The following is an 8,602-nucleotide window of genomic DNA, read 5'->3' as shown; positions in this document are numbered from 1 at the left end:
AAACACCATATTTCATACGTGTTGTTTACACAAGAAGAAATCCTAAATCGTCTCTTTGACTGGAATATGTCAGATCCCAACACATTTAACAAAATTCTGGTACTAACTCTTTGTGTTTTTGAAATCAAAATGAGTCATTACTAAAAAAAAAAAAAGTAAGATCATTTGTCTTGTTTTCTAGGTTTTGGGGCTTCCGGTACAGCAGTTTTTTGATTTTCCTCTAAATGTTTTACCCTCCTGAGATAGATTGTAGTCCCAATATTTCACAGTTGACAGCCACGGTTAGCAATCTATTGTTACTGACCTCATGTTCAGGAAGTTTTTCCTCGCCACTGTCGCACTGTTGCTTGCTCTGGAGGAAACTACTAGAACTGTTGGGTCCTTGTAAATTCTGGAGTGTGGTCTATCTGTAAAGTGTCTTGAGATAACTCTTGTTATGAATTGATACTATAAATAAAATTGAATTGAATTGAAATTGAATTGAATTGAATTGAATTGAATTGAATTGAATTGAATTGAATTGAATGTTGTAACTCAGACCAGAATAGGAAGTGCCAGCGTGTCTGTCTTACTTGACGATGAGACTACCAGAATGTCATAAAAAGTTGACTTTGTGCTAGAGGTACAAATTTAGCAAAGGTAGCAGACGTTTTTTTGCAATACCCTTAAAAGATTCTGTGAACGTGAACGTGAACCTGAATAGTAAAGAAAGCGTTACTGATATCAATCACAGATAACTCGTAATATCAGGTTGTAAATTATTGTAATGAACTCAATCGGTCTTCTTGTTTTCTTCTTTGTGAAGGACATAATATATCAGCTTCTTTGTCCTTCTCTGTAGATAATCTGCAGGTTTGGCACGCATTGTCCAATTTGTAATAAGCGTTTAAACTCTCGCTTTTTCTCTATGCCCTTGCGTCAATATAACCTGCCTTTTCCTATTTTCTCGGACAATGTGTCCGAGAAACCTCTCCATTTAATGAAACAAAAAGCTGTTTTTTTCATATTTCCGCTCAGTTTTTTGTATAAACTTAACGTTTATTTTTTCCTCTCGATAACATACATTTCCCATCCCCAGTCAGTTCCTCCAATTGCTTCTTGCAGCAATTATTTTCCATTTAATAGTCTATTCGAATTAGTCTATTTTATGAGAAAAAAAAACACACGTCCCTATAATCAGTCGCACGGATTGTCCCACAGGTTAACCTGTCTCAGTGGGAGAAGCGAGCTCCCCGGACACCTTAAGTGTCCCTTTGGAAGTAGCAAGCTGCCCGGGGCACTTTTAAGTTTGAGTTCCTGTTTTTTTACCATGTCCCACTCATCCCAGGCTGCTAACTAGATATTTTTATCACCTTTACCAGATACACCACTCCTTAGCTCCATTTCTCTGATTGGCTTGTCACTGGGTCCCCAAAATAAATCTACAGCTGCTTATTTATACAAAGTGAATGTTAATACAAAGTCATAACAAAGTCTATGTCAGTTTATCTCATTGGGTCTGGGAATCTCCTCTGCCTGCTCTGCCCCCAGAAACACCCTGTGCCTTTCACAAGGTCAGACGATGGCTCAATGGTTATCCTGTTTAGAGTGATCAGTATAATATCGGCAAGAGTGATAAGGTTTATTTTATGGGTTGATAGTTTCCAAAAAAAAACGTTCAACCTTTGGTGAAAAAAATTCTTTAGTTCTTTAATTTTTTTATCTATATTCACAAACTTCCACTTCCGGGATTGCTGTGGTGCCACCGGAAATTCCGCCGAAATAGCCCTCATTTCTGAGGACTATGGTTAACTGCTCCTCAGATCTCTGCAGGGTAAATCCAGACAGCTAGCTAGACCATCTGTCCAACCTGAGTGTTCTGTTGCACGACTAAAAAAAACCTTTGAACGTACACATGTTCCACCAAAACAAGTTCCTTCCAGAGGCTATTTAGCATCGACATCGTGGCTCTGCCCGGAGCTTAGCGGCGCTAAGACGATTGGTTTAAAGACGTGCCAATAAACCAGAGCACATTTTTCTCCCTTCCCAGAATGCTGTGTGGACTAGCCGGACCCTCCTTCGCAGCGCCGTGGAGGAAGGTCTGGCAAAGCAAGACTAATTATTTTTCAATTGCAGATTGTAATTGAATTGAATTTATATTTTTAAATGTGAAAAACTGAACTTCAATTAGATTTTCATCAATATTGCGGTGGGCAGAACAATGGCTCTTAACTGTGATATAATCACAACATGTCGCGGACTGAAGTGAGCTATTGCTTTTACAAAAACATCACACTGAATGAACCTAATAGTCGCATTACAAAAAAAAAAAAATGGGGTAAATGATTTTTGATCATGCACAATTAAGAAAACATGCGAGAATTAAATCCCCTTTCCAATACCATGGATCTGTTGTGTTTTGGTAATGTCTTATTTTTTTCCTAATTTGATGCAATCTATATGCATGTGTTCTCTTAAACTGCAGTCCGTTGGCCCCTCAGAGCCTCTGTAATATATAGACCAGAAAGCGAAAAATCCCACGCATCCCCCCAGAAATTTGCACATCCTTCTCACATTATGAAGTTATTTGTCAAAAAGCTGTATTGCGACTGTCTTAGTCACTGGTGATATGCTCTATTTATAACTGGAGAGAGGAAAATGTAAGTTAACTCAGAGGCAGGTTTTGTCAGGTTAAGTGTCTGATAAGACAAAAGTGAACACCCCTTTACAACAGGAGAATCTGTATGTTATCTCCCTACACTCACTCTTCACCCTGTTATGACAGCCCACCTTAGAACACCTCCCCTATAAACCTTTGACTCCTCCAGCTGTGAAGAAGTGACTGTGTCCTGTTGATTTCATATGATGCATGCCACTGCGGTTATCATCTCTGGGCTCTGCCAAGGTGTGTCACATGTGAAGTTGTTGTAAATTCCACATTAACCAACTTTGAGCAAACACTTGTACCAATCCTGCCCTGTTACCTCTTCACCGCCTATAGTTGCTCTTCAAATCGTAAACAAAGATGCAGTTAACGGCAGAGGCCTGTGTACAACATTCATAAGAAAGCAAAAGAAAATCAGCAAATCAGCAACAAACAAAAAAAAGTATAGTATAGGCCCAGAAATCAGAAATTGTACATTTAACTAATCTCATCCCGAGGTCCATAACAGACCGTTCAACCACATATCTGTGTCTACGTACGTCAGCTGATGTGCTTGCTCAGTTGTCATGGGGATGGCTCAGTTGTCATTATGTGACATAAGCATGGACCTTCCACCACATGATAACAGGTGGTTTTGTAATACAGGGTAGGCTTGTTTATGAAGAACCAGACTGATGCTGCACAATTTCGATCAGCGTTTTTGGGGCGTGCACTGCATTACATTTTTAGTTCTGGAGGCTTGACTGCTTGAAAACACTATGTATGTTTTTTTTTCTTGAGCAAAATAAAGTTGTACAAATGAATACTCAGAGATGTGAGAAGAGGAATAATTTAGTTAAAAGTAAATACAATCAAATATTCTTCTCTCTTATTTTCACTTGTACCAGCCAGCCAGTACCATGTGTTTCAAATGAAACCTATATTTTACATGAATGGAAACCAAATGTTTGGTGATGTATTGTTACAATTTCTGCGGAGGAAGGCCATAAAGATCATTTGATTTGTTGCAGAGTGCAAGAATGCGTGCAACCGAGCGCAGTTCTGCTTTCCACCAGGAACTGCAGGCTGAGAAACAGACCATGTTCCTCTTAATGCAATTAACTCAATGTGGTCTAATGTAATATCCATCCATACAATTACATTTACTGTGTATTTAACCCTTGTGTTGTCTTACCGTCAACCATGAACTTGTTGTCCTTCCGGGTCAATTAAAAATAATTTTTTATGGTGCTTTTTCTGATGTGTTTGGCGCTTCTTTCTATGCTTTTGGTGTTTTTTTAAATGTTTTTGGATTCAATTTATTCAATACTTTTTTAATTAATGGTCAATAAACCTAATTTATATGACATCACAACTTGATTATTGAGTAAAAAAAACAGTTTGTGGCTCACAAACTGTTTTTGTCAACATTAAGTCAGTATGCTGTTTAACCATTTAAACTTTTTTTTAAATGCTATAAAATTGAGGAAACCAAAATTCAATGAGAGTAATCCTGAACTTTACCTGCAAAGAAAGTTGTACATTGTACATCCATGCATCCGTGTTCTTTTGGGGCAAATTTGTTGACAGAAACACATAGTTCTGATATAAACACTCGGGTCAAATTTGACCTGAGGACAGCACAGGGGTTATATAAATACACTTTGACCAACAGTACATGTTGGAACCTCTTTTTTAGATTTAATTATAATATCATACTATTATATTTTGAAAAATACATTAACAGTGATTCTTTCATATGAGTGGATCTCAATAAATCAATCTACATTGTTAGAAAAGTCCGTAGAAATACGGGCTAATAATCTGTTTTAATATGAAGAAATTTCGTGTAATAATTTTTTACAGGGTTTTTCCTTATTTAGATTTTTGTTGGATCACCAGAAATGTCTGTTTAAAAGGTACAGAAGATACACTGTAAATCTACAGAATCTTTCCATTTTTGGAGTAACAGTGTCAATAAACTTGACGGAAAAGAATTAACTGGTAATTTTCTGCTAGGACATTATCTGTTTTTCTACAGATATATTTCTTACAGTGTAGAGCAATAATAAAAGTACTAAACCTGCTGTTCATCAGTGCCTTTCTCGGCCCACTATACCATAAATTGCACTGTGGCAAAGTATTAATTACTTCTGCTATGATATGGCTGGGTGCAGACTGCAATATTCCCGATATTATTATTCCAATATTCATATTATTGAATGCATATGCATGACACGGAAGGTCCTTCTTGATCTTTGCCCAGCCTGTCATTGTTTGACTAAATTCAGTTTTTTAGAGTTTGTTAAGGGGAAAAATTAAGCATCTAGATTTCAAATAATTCATTGTTTTTTTTTTCTTCAAAATAGTTCCTTGCTTCAGTGATTTGGAAGAAACAAGGATGTAGTAGTGGAGCAAGACTATTTTGTCATCTCAGGAGGTCCATAAGTAGTCAACATCCAAAATGCTCATCACATCAATCAATCAATCAATCAACATTTATTCATATAGCACTTCACAGCAACCAGAGTGCTTTATAATAATTAACAACAGTAAAACATAAAATAACAGAGTAAAATCAGAAGGAATAAAACATACAGTAAATCAGAACATGTCACAACGCTACTATGCATTAAAAGCCATTCTAAATAAATACGTTTTATGGTTAGATTTAAACAGAGCTACAGAGCTGTTATATTGCCGATGTTAGGTGGTAACTTGTTCCAAAACCTCGATGCCGCAACTGCGGAAGTGCAAATCCCCCACTGTCCGTACCTCAACCTTGGGACTTCTAAAACCAGTTGATGGGAGGACTGCAACAACCTGCTGTTTTTGCAAATGGTTAAAATCTCGGACAGATACACTGGCGCCAAGCCAGTAATAGGCTTAAAAACAACCATTACAATCTTAAAATTGATTCTAAACTGCACTGAGAGCCAATGGAGAGTGTAAAAAACAGGGTTTATGTGTCTGCGTCTGGAGGTTTTGGTTAAAAAGCGAGCAGCATCATTTTGCTGGAAATAGAAGTTTGACTGAGGCCAACATCTGATTGAGGCCAGCATTACAGTAATCCAGCCTTGAACTTATAAATAAAGGCGGGAATTGCCTTCCCTAGATCAAGCCTGTATAGGAAGGGCTTGACTTAAACCAGCAGACAGAGCTGGAAAAAGCTTATTATATATTATACAAATTTCAAATTTCAACATAAGATATTAATTTTTGAAGATACATTTTAGCAACACAATCCTATTTCAGAGGACAATGTTTTGATAAATAAGTAACACAAAGTGGCCACCTTTGCCTTATGTCATTATTTCTTACCATCCTCTGCAGTGAATGAATTACTATCAGGACAGGTGTGTGTGCAATAAATGTAGCTTGTTCCATTATGATTGCTCCTCTTATCTTACTTAGTCATGCTATCTGTGACGTTTCTATACACCTTGATACTAGGATTCGGATCCACCGAAGACAACCACTTTACAGTGTACGAGGTGCTCTTGATAGACACATAAATTTCTAATTTTCAACATTTGGATTTGTGTTATATTTATTACTGCCGTTCCCCGTGGGCCTGGAATGTAACTTGGCTATGGCGTTTTCTTCACATTTTCTGGTTATCTCTGCTATACTCATCTGCTTATGTTCGGCAAATGGTAAGATTCATGAGAATTTTCCGAATGCAACATTTTACCATTTTACCATGAAGATACAGGGCTAAATCCATATTTACTATGTCAACTCATGTCTTTATTGTTTTCTTATCATGTCCATTACAACATGGTATGGCACTGACCGAGTAAAACGTCTGTCATGTAATAATACGTGATTCAGCCATGCAGGATAATAGGTAGAAAGAGTATTTTGTTGTTTTTACTCAATTTAGTAACTTTAGACAAGGTCCGTTCAGCGGAATTGTACCTGTATTCAGATTTCTTTTTTCAGCTGATTTCAAGACATATTGTATTATGGTTGTAAATGGCCATTGATCCCATTTAATCGGGTTTACCCACTCTGTCAAAATTAACGTTAGGATTTTACAATATTTCAATAGTGAAGAATCAATCTTTTAAGCACCCTACACACTTTTGTCTACAGGCTTTTGGGTATGGAAATTGTTTGGAAATGTGTTCTCACCTTCAAGCCAACATGAAGAAAAAACAAAGTCCTATACCATAGAACTTTCAATATAAATGTCACCTATCCAACCGCTGAACAACTATGATTTTTTTATTTTTAAAGATTCTTTTTTGGGCATTTTTAGGCCTTTATTTCTACAGGACAGATGAAGACATAATGGAGAGAGAGAGGGGGAATGACATGCAGTAAAGGGCTGCAGGTTGGAGTCAAACTTGCAGCCGCTGCGTTGAAGAGTAAATCTTGATATGTGTGTGCCTGCTCTACCAGCCAGCCACCTCTTAAGCAATTTATTCCTTTTTTTCCCAGAAAATTTCTCAATTCATGATCAACAGTTGTCCAAAGTGGGGCAGAGGACAGATGGTACTTCAGTAAGTCACCAAACCAGCCTAACTGACATAAATATAAATGTAAATTTATCTGAACCAACGGGTCCAACTGACTCAGTAACATCACAGCCTGCAGAGACCATTTTGCTCCAACGAACAACAGTTTCCAGAAACAGTAACATCTGAACCTGCTGGTTCACCTCAGGATCTGAATCAACGGGTCCAACGGATTCAGTAACATCACAGCCTGCAGAGACCACATGCCAACTGAACCTACAGTTTACTGATACAGCACATCTGAGCCTGCTGGTTCCACCTCAGTATCTGAATCAACGGGTCCAACTGATTCAGTAACATCACAGACTGCAGAGACCACATCGACAACTGAACCTACAGGTTCTACTGATACAGCCACATCTGAGCCTGCTGGTTCCACCTCAGTATCTGAATCAACGGGTCCAACTGATTCGGTAACATCACAGACTGCAGAGACCACATCGCCAACTGAACCTACCGGTTCTACTGATACAGCCACATCTGAGCCTGCTGGTTCCACCTCAGTATCTGAATCAACGGGTCCAACTGACTCAGTAACATCACAGCCTGCAGAGACCATTTTGCCAACTGAAACAACAGGTTCTCCAGAAACAGTAACATCTGAACCTGCTGGTTCCACCTCAGGATCTGAATCAACAGGTCCAACTGATTCAGTAACATCACAGACTGCAGAGACCACATCGCCAACTGAACCTACAGGTTCTACTGATACAGCCACATCTGAGCCTGCTGGTTCCACCTCAGTATCTGAATCAACGGGTCCAACTGATTCAGTAACATCACAGACTGCAGAGACACACGCCAACTGCAACCTACGTTCTACTGATACAGCCACATCTGAGCCTGCTGGTCCACCTCAGTATCTGAATCAAAGGTCCAACTGATTCGGTAACATCACAGACTGCAGAGACCACATCGCCAACTGAACCATACCGGTTCTACTGATACAGCCACATCTGAGCCTGCTGGTTCCACCTCAGTATCTTCAACGGTCCAACTGACTCAGTAACATCACGCCTGCAGAGCCCATTTGCCAACTGAAACAACAGGTTCTCCAGAAACAGTAACATCTGAACCTGCTGGTTCCACCTCAGGATCTGAATCAACAGGTCCAACTGATTCAGTAACATCACAGACTGCAGAGACCACATCGCCAACTGAACCTACAGGTTCTACTGATACAGCCACATCTGAGCCTGCTGGTTCCACCTCAGTATCTAAATCAACGGGTCCAACTGATTCAGTAACATCACAGACTGCAGAGACCACATCGCCAACTGAACCTACTGGTTCTACTGATACAGCAACATCTGAGCCTGCTGGTACCACCTCAGTATCTGAATCAACAGGTCCAAGTGAGTCAGTAACATCACAGCCTGCAAAGACCACTTTGCCAAGTGAAACAACCGGTTCTACAGAAACAGTAACATCTGAGCCTGCTGGTTCCACCTCAGTA

The 8,602-nt window shown here is 39.0% G+C and overlaps 1 long non-coding RNA gene across 2 annotated transcripts in view; it reads right to left on the bottom strand.

Annotated features, from left to right (window-relative positions):
• Nucleotides 1–8,082: 8,082 nt before the first annotated feature.
• Nucleotides 8,083–8,602, bottom strand: part of LOC116707225 (uncharacterized) — a 3,209-nt gene continuing 2,689 nt past the window's right edge. Inside the window, exons 2-3 of one of the 2 annotated variants that reach the window (XR_004336424.1) lie at nt 8,236–8,309; nt 8,083–8,121 (exon numbers count right to left, since the gene is read on the bottom strand). This is a non-coding gene — a long non-coding RNA (uncharacterized LOC116707225). Of the gene's footprint in view, nt 8,122–8,222; nt 8,310–8,602 lie in introns of both variants that reach the window. The other variant, XR_004336423.1, reaches the window with a different exon arrangement.

The sequence above is a fragment of the Etheostoma spectabile genome, chromosome 19 (assembly GCF_008692095.1).
Source record: "Etheostoma spectabile isolate EspeVRDwgs_2016 chromosome 19, UIUC_Espe_1.0, whole genome shotgun sequence".
Taxonomy (NCBI): Eukaryota; Metazoa; Chordata; class Actinopteri; order Perciformes; family Percidae; genus Etheostoma; species Etheostoma spectabile.
The sequence above is the reverse complement of the archived record's forward strand: the minus strand, read 5'-3'. Positions and strand labels throughout refer to the sequence as shown.